Source organism: Manis javanica, chromosome 14 (assembly GCF_040802235.1).
Source record: "Manis javanica isolate MJ-LG chromosome 14, MJ_LKY, whole genome shotgun sequence".
Taxonomy (NCBI): Eukaryota; Metazoa; Chordata; class Mammalia; order Pholidota; family Manidae; genus Manis; species Manis javanica.
Window position 1 is genome coordinate 18593347 of NC_133169.1, and position 14823 is coordinate 18608169.

Here is a 14823-nt window from a genome sequence, read left to right on the forward strand (position 1 = left end):
ACTGAGGTTCATGTGTTACCCTGGTTCCCAGATGTCACCAGCTGGGATTAAGCTGCACTTGGCCATGGTGGCAATTTGCTTGATAACACACCTTTTTTTTTTGACTTTCATATCTTCCTTTTTATCTCTTTTCTACTCCACTCCTGAAGTTTCCTGGAATCAACTTCAAATAAACAAGCTGTACCTAAATCCTTGGAATAGAGTCAGGTTTTGTGGCAACCTATATAAAGAACTACTCCTTGCTTCTCCCTCTAACTACATTAGCATGGAAAAGGCACTGATTAACTAAAAAAGAATTTAATTTAATGCTGAATTTATCTTCAGCTCTCCTGAATCATTAATAGTCACATACATTTTGTGAGAAATTTACAAATATTCAAATTCACATATGTTTTATAAGAAAACCTAATAGAAAATAATTTCCCTAAATGCTTGTCTAGTCTATTTAAATTTGTAGGTAAGAATGGGAGTAGCAGCTGCTAGCTGCTATGGAACTCTTACAAAAATATGTATTTCATATGTATTAATACCTCACAGTATCCCTACCAGATTAGAGCTATTATTATCAACATTTTCAGTGAAGAAACAGAAAGAAGAAAAGAAGAAATGGGTAAATAAGCTGTGTAAGTGTTAAAGCATCTAAGTCTCTAAGTGTTAGAGAGGTGTTTATAACCAGGCAGACCCACCCCAGAGGCTAAACACCGTGTTCTGGATGACTAAAGTATAGCTTTATTTCCAGGCAGGGGCTGACAGTAAACCATGCATTCTTTGTAAGTCTCTGTAAATAGCCTTTAAATCTATGATACAACACAAGTGAATCTGAGAAGACACTATTGTTTTCATAGGCAATCTGGAAGGAAGTAAACAATATTAACTGTGAATTAGACCTTATTGTCTGTTTACAAAGGTATCAGCACTGGGAAACTGAAGTTAGTATTATGATTCTCAGGCCCTGGTTCCATTGGTCTCTTTTTTGAGACCAAAAGCTTGCCTTGAAAATATCCCTTCCAAGACTGCATATGTGACATTTGCTCTTTTTTTTATCTAAAGTGGAAATGATCCTCCAGCTTTCATGGTTGTCTTCTGTTCAATAGCATCAATGTGTAACTTTGTTTATCTTTAGGGACTTGTGGATGTTGTGGTTCCATTTAATAATGATGCTTTAACATCAAGATCACATATTTTTAAAGCAAACATACACTTTTTCCTAAAATGTATTTGTTAAACAGTATATGGATATGTAATTCTCCTATGTGGTACAGTACCACTTATGAGAAAATTATCTTTCTATGGCTAATTAATTAAATATCATCCATTGGCTGTTACACAAGTTAGCCTTAAAACTAAGAGAAGACCTGACAAAAGAGAACTGAGGAGGAAATAGAATTGATGATAATAAAGAACAGAAGATAATATTTGTTATTATGTTGAAGCCACTGTTTGGAAACATTGCAAAATAATTGAAGATCATGCACAGGTTATGCTTTGATATGTTCTTGAGGGTCATGGGAAGAACTTAGATTTTTTCTCTGAGTGAGATGGGGAGCTGCTGGAGGAATATAAGCAAAAGAATAAGATGACTCCGTTTGCTTTTTAAGAGAATGACTTTGGGTGCTAGGTTGGGAGTAGAGTATTAGGGGGCAAGACAGAGTCAGATCATTTGGGAGATTGCCCAATAATCCACATAAGAGATACCATGGCTTGGACCAGGTCAGTCACAGCAGGTGTGGTGAGAGGAAGTTGATTTCTGGGCATATTTTGTGGTTAGATTTAACAGCACTTGCTGACAGATTGGTTGTAGGGTATGGGAGAAAGAGGAATCAAGGATGACACCAAATTTTGATGCCTGTGCAAAAGCAGGAGGGTGAAGGCACCATGACAGAGATAAAGGTCCCAGAAAAGAGTTGATTTGGGGGCACAGACCAATAGAGAGCACTGTTTTGGCTGTGTTGAATCTGAGATGCTTTCTGTAGCATACTGAGAAATTTTAGAGAATTGCTCTGAAATACATCCATAAACCAACTCTTGCGGACTGTATGACCCTGGTAGCGAGCATTTTATTTTTTTAAAGTTAAACCAATTTTCTTTCGTCGTGTGTTAAAAGTTTCTGAATGAAAGCTCCTAAGCAGTCCAATAGGCTATTTTCTGAGGTTTTGTGTGTGTGTGTAAAAGTCTCTCTATGAGGTAATCGAATCCATTTTTCCATAGGCTTCTCTAACTCTAACAGCAACCACAAAGTTGTCCTTATTTGAATCCCCTTGGCTGGCATTTATTCTACATCTATCACTTGATCTAAAAATCAATGCTCAGGTCTCTAGTCACCTGCTCAGAGATGCTATTCATTAATTTTTAACATGTGAAATCTAACTTGTTCTCATTACAAATGGATGAGCATAGATGTACATTGCTGTTCAATTTTTTTTTTACTTTTCTCTCATAGAGAGCTGTCCTGGCATGTTTAAAAAGAAAATGGCCAAATGAAACTTAAGCTTCTCATTTCTGGCATGCTTAAAACCCAGCATGTAAATATGGCCCCTGAGAGAAGCAAAGACAAGCTTACAAACAGATGTTTTCACAGGTAAACCATTGATTTTTAACCTTGAGGAGATAATAAAGCAATGTCAACTTCTCTTTACCAGCATGAAAGGGAAGTAATCTATCACCCCCAGGGGCTTACGATGCTGATAAATGAATGGTGGTGGCGAAGTCAGTGTGACACTTTTGATACTGCAAAGTCTTAGATCTCTGTGCTTGTACTGAGCAACCCAGCTAGAAGCAATGTATTTATAAAGCTCTTCCTTAGCTGTGGATATTGAACAGATCTTTCTACATAACCTCAAACTATCGGCCAGCACACCTCCTATAGCTCTGAAATCATAGAGCACATTTCAAACTTTCCAAAGCTATTTAAACGGGACTTTAAAAATTGTCTTTTTTCTTGCAAAAATGTGTTCTCTAAAAATAATCAGGAAATATTAATAAACAATCAAAAAGCAACAACAAAATGAAAGCACCTCTAATCTCATACTCAGAGGGAAGTACCCTCCATTGTACATATTCCTCTAAGCTGAGATCTTAATATGTGTTTATGTCTTTACAAAATACTCATTTGGCATGTACTCTTTTAAGCTCCTTTTTAAAGATTATCTTATTTATATCTTCCCATATAAGTACATATTTTTTCACAAGATTATTGTTTTATAGTTTATGTAACCAAATCTATTATTGGACTGTTAGATTTATTCTGATTTTTATCTATTTTAAATAACGCTATGGTGAATATCTTTGCATGTGTTAATTATTGTGTTAGGTGTATATGTGTTCATTATTGTGGAGATGTATCGATATTTTTCTAAATTTTGTTAAAAGTATAAATATAGGTTAAGCAAAGAAAAGCATTCAATATCATAAGTGTACATACAGTTCACGGGATTCCTACCAAGTGAAGTATTTCCACCAGCTGTGTAACCAATGCGTAGGAACAACAAGGCGCGGACCTCTCTTGTGCTCTTTGCAGGACTAATTCCTCCAAGGGAAATGCTACCCTAACTTCTGATGTCATAGCTGAGTTCTGCCTGTTTTTGAACTTTTAAAAAGGAGTTATATTTTATATTCTCTTTTATGCCTGGCACCTTCTTCTCAACACTGTATTATTCATCCATTGCTGTTACATGCAGTTGTAGCTGTTTACTGTCACTGCTGTGTAACAAGGATCAGTAGATATTTTCTTTAAAGGGACAGATAGGCTTCATCCATGTACAGATCCACAGCCTCTTCTTCTGTGTGTGTGCGTCTTTTACAATTTTGTAAAAATATAAAAACTGTTCTTAGTTTTCAAGCCATACAAAACAGGCTTCCCTCCAGAATTGGCTAATAGGCCATATTTTGCCAACCCCTGATATAGTATTCATTCCTATAGATTCAATTTATGTATCCCTGATATATAGATTATTTGAATACATCACATTTTACTTTTCCATTTTACTCTGGCTGGACTTTGCTTCTAGCTTTTGTCTTTTTAAGGATAGTTCAAATGTGAATATTCTTATACATGTCTTTGATGAGTTGTTTATAACCCTATCTGTGAGGAAAATACATAAAATTTCCAGTGATGTGGTATGTGTATGTTCTACTTCAGTAGATTCTGCCAAATGTTTTCCAAAGTAATTATAGCAAGTTACACTCTTACATTCAGTGCCTGATAGTTTCTACTACTTCACAGTCTTGCTAGGAATTGAAATTGCATGTCATTTTCTTTCTAAATTTTATCCAACCAAATATGTGTGCAGTGGTGTTACATGTGGTTTTAATATTCATTTCTTAATGACCTATGAAATTGAGCTCCTCTTCTTTTATCAACTGTCCATTTTGATTGGTGTTATGAAGGTTCTGTATAAAACTTTGACAATTATTTTTTAGATTCTATGCCATTTTATGATTAATTTGTAGGAGCTGTTTATATACTGTGGAATTACTGGATATATGTATTGCAACTATTTCTCACATTCTGTGGATTGTCTTTTTACTTATTAGTATCTGGATGAAAAGAATTTAAAAAATTTTAATGTAGTCTTTGATCAAAAATTTTGTTTGCAGTTAGTGCTTTTAGGATCCTGCTTAAGAAATCTTTGGCTATCTCAAGATAATGAAGATATTTGCCTTTTTTCCCCAAAAAACACTATTGTTTTACCACTCATATTTATCTATGATACATTTGGAGTTGTTTTTTGGGTACAGTATAAGATAGGAATCAAGACACTATTTTTTCTATACTGGTAACCAAGTTTGACCAAGCAAGCACTATTTGGTGAAAAGACCATGTTCTTTCCTAATTACTTCAGTGCACTATAGTTATTAACCACATATATCTGGGTCATTTGTTGGATTCTCTATTCCATTGAGCTTACTTGTCTGGGATAATTTTAGGGATCTTTAAAAAAAATTCAAGATTTCCTGGAGAAATAAATACTTCCAATCTCACATTGTACAGGAGAGGGCATTTGTGAAATGTGCCAAAATCCAAAGAATGTAAAAGGTGTGTTTATATTCTTAATCAACAAGTACAAAACTGGATGTTAAAGAGATATTAGGAATGATAGAAAAGAAAATGGTAAAGATAAAAATGGGACATAATCATTTGGGAACAAAATTAAGTTGGTTTTTCTCTCCAAGTTGAGCTCCCTTCTTAAATGACACCTTTCTAGCAAGACCTTCCTTGATTCAGTCGCTTGTTCTTGTATCACCCTTAATTATCTGATTATGATTTCTCACTAATATTTTCTTTGTTGATTTATTATTTTCTATCTCTCTACTCTAGAACATAAACTTCCTGAGAGCAGAGACCCTATAGAACTTTTTCAATAATTTTTCCCCCATGCTTAAAAGAATGCTTCCCCTATGATAAGTGTTCAAAAAATATTTGGTGAATGACTGGACCTGGGACAATGAAAGAGCATTTTTGTAACCACTAAAAAAATTAAATAGCTAAAATCAACCATTCTCAGGCTACTTTATGGGCAGATGTTTTGTTGAAATAGAGCAGCTTTTGAAGATAACTAAAACTAAAAAAATTGGAACGTTGATACCCTGCCTTTGCATCTAATGACAAAGGGAACCCTTATTACACAATGGTTAAATGTTTTTTGTCAGAATGAGTTTATAAAATGCAAGAAGATTTAACATTTTCATTTGCTGAAAAGAATATACTTCTTTATGACAACACCATCATCAGTGCTTAATCAGTCATTTTAAACTCTGTCCCTCTTCATGAATTAGTATGAATTTGCTCCTTAGGTAAGGCATAACCCAGTAATTCTCAAAAAAAAAAACAGGAAACATTTTATAGGGAGTGTTCATGGAAGTGCATTTCGAGGTAGGAAAGAAGAATCTAGTTGAGGATACATAGCATAGAGGTGGCAGTTTGAATTGTACATAAAGATCATCCCTAACCAGTTCAAAGGGCATTGTAGAAGATTTATTTTAAATTAAAGAATTTAACATAGTTAAAAAACACATGTTCCTGGCCTCAACAGGTTGCCCAAATTTCCCTGACTCACAGGCCACATTTGCTTATATAGAAGGAAGTGGTATGATTGGATTTTTTCTCAAATTGATGGAAATGTTATGCTGATGCGTTAAAGGACTGCCAACCTGTTGCACTATGTAAGTGTGATGGCTGGATGTCCGCGGTGTTCCTGGGACAGGCCTTCCTTAAAGCTCTTGCGTAATTGTTCACTGGACTCTCATTTTCAAAAGAGTTCCAGTTTGCTAACCAACGTCTTACCGCAGCTATAGTGTGGTAGCCTCCCTAGTGATGGGAAGCCCCTTTTGGTAGGGGCCCCAATGAAGAAAATCCCCAGGAAGAGCTTCAACCACAAAGAAAAGCTGCTCAGCGGTTGGTCTTTCTCCCCATAGCTTCTAGCAAAGTCTGCAGGATTTTTATAAGTTAAAAGCAAAGGCTCATAACAAAGGTCAATATTAGAGTTCACCAAGCCATGTAAGATAGTTGATTTCATTTCTGGGTTGTTTTCTCAGCTCTGGTGGGAGCTTGACTATCCCCCATCTTATTTTGGCAGCCAACCCAACAGAGCTGCTCACAGGCCAGTGTATTTAAAAGCTCCAGGAAAAAAAAAGTTCATTTTCCTTTCTCTCTACCACATACCACACTTCTGGGAGTCTAAAATATCTTACCAAGCACTTTATTCAATCTAAATTTAAATAGAACTTTCCACCACTTCCCAAGAGAGGAACAACAATGAACTAGACGACAATGAGAGGAGCTGGAAGAAGGTAATGCTCCACATCATTTGGCCAATCTATTCTTGTTTATTAATTTATTACATGGAACAGTAAGTTTAATGGCTTTAACTTTGAAGTGGAAGAGAAGCCCCTAAAGTATACTTTCAAAAAATGCAATAATGACTTTAGGAAGATCTAGGACAAGGAATGCATTTAATATTTTAAGTTATTTTTCAAGGACTGCTTTAACCTTAGCCTTCAGATTTATCATTTTCCATCAGCCAAAATAAACGACCACCATAAGAAACTATGTATTATTAAAAATCAGAACAGTTTCCCATATTTATTAGTTTTAGTCATAAAATTGCTATTAGAAATAGCATACAGATGAGTTTGATGCCCATAAAATCACTGAAACATAACATGACATTTACTACCTGTGGTACATAATTACACTCACATGCTCTTAGATGCATTTATTTCTGTCACTGAATAATTATTTTCAGCAAGTTGTGCTGCATTTCAGAAGTAGAATTTCAATTTTCTGGTTCATTTTATAGTTCCAATTTTGAACAGCGATGATTTCAAGAGTCTTCATAGAGAAATGTCTTCTTAGAGTAACATCATTTTTTATTATTTTGATTTTTCAGTAATTTTACTCCTTTTTTGTTCATGCTATGAAATCTACCAAAATTTACAATAGTGGTTAATTACAGATATTGGTTTATTCATATATCTGCTTCTGCAGCCTAATTTTGAACACAAAATGCTATAAACTGCAAAGTCACATATTTTGAAAACAAAAGTTTAAAATGTACTTTTATGATTTGTATCTGCCTTTTGAATTATTTTTTCTAATTTGTTTCCTCACTCTTCTTATGGACACATGATATATTCTTCACATTAACAATTTGAGTCTCCTAAATGCACAGAACATGTATTCTCATGTAAGTGTGCTGAGCTATTTATTTTTAATAATGCATTGAGGGTGGTTTGAATGAGTGTTCCTGTAAGCTAATGAGTGAGCCTAGCCAGCCATTCAGTATCCAAATCCAGTGGGCTTCACAATTTGCCCCTTCTCTTCAACTATATATTTTATAGGAATAATTATATGACCCAATTTGGAAGTTTAAGAACTTTTAAAACACTCTCCTTGCCCCCATGAAAAGTCCATGTGTTTTACGACATTCAGATATTTGCATGTTTTGTCTGAGGAAAAGTATACATATGAGACTAGCAAGAGGGTGTAGATTTAATGGAAGAAAAATTTTATAAATAAACACCCAAGTCAGGGTAGCTTTCTCTTGGATTATTTATGTAGTGGAATACTGCTTTTCTAGGTGAAGCTTCTCCATTTATAAAAAGCCAGGGAATATTTGAATAAGGAATAGGCATAGCTTACCCAACACTGCTTACTAAAAGTATGTCTCGAAATTGTCAGATACAAATTAATTTAAAGGAAAATAACCTGTAGCTAGCACAGAGTCATAAAAAAAAGATACTTAGGAATTAAAATCCCTGCAGAAATTCCAGTTACTTATATGCTCTCCACGTATATACCAGTGACTATAGTAGAAGGGAATCTTTTTGGTTAGACAGTCTCATTGCTTGTTTCATGCCCTCCAAAACATTGTTTCAGATTCTCTGGTTTTATGGTGATATATCTCACTTGAGTTATAACACAATAATATTTTGAAGTTGTGGTTGGTGTACAGATTTAAGTTTTACCCTGTGAAATGGATAGCAGATGCAAAGGCTGGAGGAAGACTGAAGGAAAATATCACATGGACAAGAAAATGAGATGGATAAAGTGGAGTCTCAGTGGCCCTTTGCCAGTGGTAGCTAAAGACCCACACATCAATGCCCAGTGGTCTTCTGCCGTCTGGGAGGGAAACTAACAAACATTTCCCAGGAAGAGCGATGCTTGATTTGCCCAAGAATTTACTCACCCTTCCCCAAAATACCTTTTTGAATCATTCAGGATATCCATCCAACCTTCCAGGGGCAGAAAGCTGATGGAATGAAGGGAAAGTGGCTGCAGCAGAACAGTGTGGGGCAAATTGAAATCAACTCAAAAGCACCAAGATAGGACAGAGGGTGTGATGTATCCCCTGTGACTGTCATACCAAACCACACTATACTGACAACTATTACTCTAGGCCAAGCCAACTGATGCAAGCTTCATTGTGAAGAGAATTCTTTGTTAATGTAGTATGTATTTTCTGTCCCTTTTTGGCAATATTGACTTTTGAACATTGGACACTTTTCTTACTTGATACTGAATGGTAACCTCTTCTGCATCATTTGGAAAAGCTACCTAAATGGTAACATCTTCAGAATCTCAACTGCATAGATTATACAATCTATTCTTTGAAATGGATGACATAATTTTAAAAACTTCTCTGTTATTAAAACTCACCACAGAGCAATAAAATTCAAGCACATTTTTAGGGAAAAGTAAAGATCAAGTGTTTGGGAAATAATTTTAGGAAATGTTGCAAAGCTTTTTTTGTATCTTCAATACTTAATGAACTCATCTAAGCCAATAAAAAAATACTAAAATTCTAATAGATGATCACTGAACAGGTTTCTCCCAAAAGGCAGAATGAATAGGACATATGTCTATATACTAACTGTAGAACCAGAAGATGAGAATGAAAGTGAAACATCCTGAAAATACATGAATGGCATCCATAAGAAAGAGAAATGAAAAGTGAAGACCTTTTGAACTGTCCCATTTCATTCCATTTTTGTTCTCCTTGAGTCACACACACACACACACACACACACACACACACACACACACACACACACAGAAAGAGGTTGTCTGACAGATTTATTATAGGATTGGCTCATGTAATTGTGGAGGTCAAGGAGCCCCACAGTATGGGTTCTGCAGGCTGTAGAATCAGGAAAGCCAATGGTGGAATTCAGTTCGAGCCTGAAAGCCTGAGACCAGAAGTGCTGATGTCCCGGGACAGGAGGAAATGGACGGCCCAACTCAAGCAAAGGGCAAATCGGCCCTTCCTCTCTTTTCTGTGCTATTCAGGAGCTCAGCAGATTGGCTGATGCAGTCCGCTTTGATGAGGGCTGTCTTCATTCATTCTTCAAATTCAAGTGCTAACCTATTCTGGAAATAGAAATAATGTTTCATCAACACTGTCAGCATCCCTTAGGCCACTCAGGTTGATACATAAAATTTACCATGACAGATATTTATTAGGTCCTTAATTATTATTATTTAAGTGTAATATATATTTAATGTAAGCAATGTAAACATAGTTATACATACAACAAATACATTATTGTTTTAAATTATAAGCTATATATAAAACTATACATATTATTTTAAACTATGAGCTACATATATATAATTTAAAACAATAGCATAGTTTAAAAAATACTATTATTTAACTAGTACAATTGTAAAGATTAAAAAATACAGCTAGTGCTGTAGCAAAGGAAAGGTCAATTAAGCAGGGCTAATTCACAAAATGTTAATTTAGCACTGCATTTAAGTGAATGGATCATGGATGATAATTTTTCTTTTAACTGTTATCTTCTAAAACTTTTTGTGAATTGTATTTTTGTTTTGATAATAAAGGTACTATTTTGTTAACTAGTATGAGCCTAATTTATTCCAAAAAAGAGTAGCTATGGGCTCAAGTAAATTTTAAAAGTCATTTTGTTACACTACAAGAGAAAAATAGGTAAATATCAAAAACACTAAAATTATATTAATACAGCATTATGGTCACACATCTGTTTTAAATAGTAAGGCACATATGTATTTTTGCAAAGACAGATGATGTAGTATCATTTATCATGATTTCAATTTGTGATTTTGTATCTGCATGCACTTTCTTACTATTGTAACATTTAATATCAAGTTATTTTCTGGACACAGGGACTGTGCTTCTTTATTGGTAGAAAGTAGGTATTTCTCTCTAGCCTTTCACTTCTGTTTCTCACTCTTATTCCAGTATGAAGAAAAGCTTTTTGCTTTTGTATTTGTGGTTTGTAAAATGCAACAATGAAATCTGAGAAGCTTAACTTTAGCAATGTAGGTATAAATTGTGCCATCAAGATTAGAATGAAAGTCAAATGTCCTGTAAGTATATGAATAGCATCCATAATAGAGGGAAATGAAAAGTGAAGACCTGTTTGAACTATCCCATTTCGTTCATTTTAATATGTCCTTCCTGGGTCACAAAAGAGGGTGTTACAGCTATTTTTCTTAAACTGATGGAAATGAAGAGTTTCAGGTATTTTGAATATTGTTTGTGTGTGTGTGCATATGTTTCCTTGACATATAACTTGTACATTAAATACATTATTTTCTCTGAATTTCTTTCAAGAAAATACTACTTTTTTAAAAGCTCAGATTAAAACAATTAGACTAATGATTTAAAATGAAGGAACTTAAAATGTTCTTTTATGCTCTACCCAAGTTAAAGATCAAAATAAAATATTTCTTATTGCACTTGAACAGCATCAGGATATACATACAGACATAATATGGACTAGACTTCTAAATGATTTGCTGTTACGAAAGCACTTTCATCTGGTGCAAAAGTATGTGCTCCAATCTGTAAGGATTTCTGGATGAGTTAAAGCTGTAACAATAACCTATTGAAGCACTGGGATTTTTACCTCCTCTGTGCGTGATCCTGGTTTAGACTCTGAGAGGAACTTGAAATGTGATGGCTGAGAAAGTGAAATGTACAGCCCACAGGCATTCAGCAAGGATGTACTGAATGCTTACTAGGCTGTAGACACTGGAGTTCTGTCATGAGTTAAACCTGGTTTCCGCCTAGGGAAGTTTAGCTAGATAATTTCAGATGATACATTCTAATATATGAGTATATTCAGCAACCCTCGAGAGAAAGCCTGTCGTGGGAGCCACTGAGACCAACCAGGCACTTTTACTTGAGATCAGTAAGAGGGACCTTTACCTAAAGGGTGAGCAATATAGGTATTTTCTCTGCTAACCTAATTTCAAAACCGATTGAAATGCCTTTCTGTTGTGCCACCTTCCTGATTAAAGACTTTATTCTGGGTGATATGATATGGTCCAACATGGGTTTCTTATCTTCCTTACAAGACTTTTTATCTTTTCTTGGGATTAAGTGAAAGTTGGCATGTAACTGTCAGTGTAAGTGTCTGAAGGGATTTCAAAATTCTTGTTATCTGTGAAAGTGTAACTGGTTGTCTGGAGTATATAGAGGAGGCCAAAGAAATGATCTCTTTCTCAATCTCTCTCATTTTGCAGAGGTGACCTTGAGGTCTCTAATTATTGTTGATAGAATAGGAAGATTCTTTTTGTTTTATATTATACAGTTTTCTAATTTTTCACATGGTAGTAACACCCTGTTGACCCTGATTTCTAATCAAGTGTTGTTACTATCATTACAGTTTAAAGTCAATCCTGGAAAAGGTATTTAGCAGTGATCTGTTGTTCCATGCCACTTAGAAATACGAGCCAGCTAAATCCTTTTATTTTTAATCAATTGGAATTTTACTTTGAGGAAGGGAAAAGATTTTTCAATGCACACAAAATATGTTCAGCCAAACAAAAATGCTTTTAGACAAGGCTCAAAGGGTTATTTCTCATTATTCTTGGCATCTCTCTTTCCACTGAAACAAGTCATAGGCACATCTACTGTTGATCAGTTGACAGATCAGCAATTCTATTAAGATGAAAACTAACCTTGGAAATGTTTAGAAGGAAAAGGGTGTCCTTTGATTTATTATACCATTTTATGCTTGTGCCATTATTTCCCTTTCAGCTATTCAGGCTATGTTAAGTGGAAACATCTAGCATTTTTAATAAAGTGCTTCATTCACACTAAATATTAACCAGAAGCATTTCAGAAGAGACTTCTGATTAAAGTAAATGAAATAAAGATACTCCAGTTCTGTTCAATAATAAAGAGTAAGGCATAATGGACTGAATACAGCAACAATCTTGTGATGACAAACTATGTTGTCATTTCTGTTCAGTGTCAGCTGAGGTCTGGGTGTTTTCCCCAGGAATTATAGGGACATTTACATTTTATTTACTAGGTGGCAATGCATTCTAGTTATCTTGCATCTTGATAAAAAAAAGTTACTCTGAGTGATATGAGCTTCAGTTGTTCAGAATTATTTTGAAAATGATTATTTGTTTTAGGCCAAAGTCAAGACTGATAGCTACTTAAGCTTTGAAGTTCAGTCAAAACTTAAATATTCAGATTTCCTTAAAATTCAAATTATCCTCATCAATTTCTATCTCTATGGCATATCTGAGATCTCATAATCCACTTTCCTTACCAAATATTTCTTCAGGCTCTAAATATTTCTTTTGTAATCCAAAATTCTTTTGGAATCAATATTTTTTTAAAGAAAGATGTAAGATATGGGGGAAAAGTTTATCAGGCAGGAATGCCTAGAAGTTGAAAGGAAAAACTGGTAGTATTAAATATACCTTGGCATAGAATAATCTTAAAATTCCATAGTTCTCAGTTAAACTATAATTTTGTATGTTCCACTGATTAATTCAAACATAGTATTTAATGATATTCTTGATTCAAATAGATTTAACTAGTAAAAACGGTATAGCACTTTTGAAATTATGTATTGTAATATTAAAATCATAACTGGATTTCCATTACTCCCTACCTTATAAATAATATATTCAATGTGGTTTTTTTTGTAATAAAGTAGTTATTTCAAAATCTGTTAGCCCTTCTAGAAATTAATAATTTTAATCATTAATATTTAGAACTATTAAGAAAAATTACTGGGTCAGAAAAGGAACAATTTCACAGTCCCATTAGGCAAAATGAAGAGAACTTTAAAAGAGGAGAGAATTTGCTAAGATTGATAAAAATAGCTGAGCTCAGCACTTATGCAAATAATCAAGCCAACTGTTAATTATTTTCTTAATCTGGCTACTTCTAATAAAAATGAGGGTGATTTTAGAGGAAAAAAAATAGCTGAGCTCAGAAATCATCCCATTGGGACAATATGACAAAATGTATGGAGATGCTATAATGGATAATAAGCCAGAAAAAAATGTTAAAGTTGTGTTTTCATCATTTGTTAAGTGGGAATAAAGTACACAAGCCAATTTATTTGATATAATCTATAATAATCCGTATATTTAACCAAATAACTGGAAAGAAATGGAATTTTGTTGGCATTAAGCTAATCCCAGATAAAACACATCATTTCAATTATTAATTGTTTTTGGACTTAATATATTTTATTTTATTTGTTATTGTGATTTACATGTTTTAAATAGAGAATTATAAATATATTAATTATTTCAGAGGTTTGTATCCCTGGGATTGCTGGATTTTTCTGTAACAACATTGCCAAACACACATTGGTGTCAATGTTATGAAAACTGAAGTCATTTTTTTACCTGAAGTTAGTATGCAAAGAGATAACACAAAAATACTAAATGAAAATTAACAGAATATTTAGATTGTGCTTCAACTTTTCATAAAATTCAACTTTTAGTTATTTATCACTTTAGGAATAAGAAAAATATTCTAAAACATTCTAACTTTCAATAAATGAAAAAACATTACCACAAAGATGCCTTGGATATATTGATCAAGAAATATCTCTTCGTGTGATTGAAGGTGGTAAAAAAATATTGCAATACTGATGACTGTAAACTAAAATCGGATCTTTTTTCCATCCATACATGAATATTTTTACCTGTGTTTGGTATAACATAGAGCTGAAGAAATAAATAAGCAGTCTGTCAAATTTGCAATTGAAATTAACTTCTGTTAAAACAGAAGAAATAAGGAAATTGCTAAGATAAAATGACCATCTCCTTGATATTTCCATGACTAGGTCCATCAATCTTTATTTATATAATCTATTTCATCTAAATTATATAGCTACATTTATAAGCTATATCCATATACATATCATAAATGAAATACTTTTCCAAAACCCAGCTGCATGTGTATGTTGTGCATACACACATGATTTTTGAAAGAAAAAAAATTATAGCTTTTATATTTGTGCTTTGTTCACTAATTTTTACACCAAAAAATGGGACAATATATGACCTAGTTTTCACAT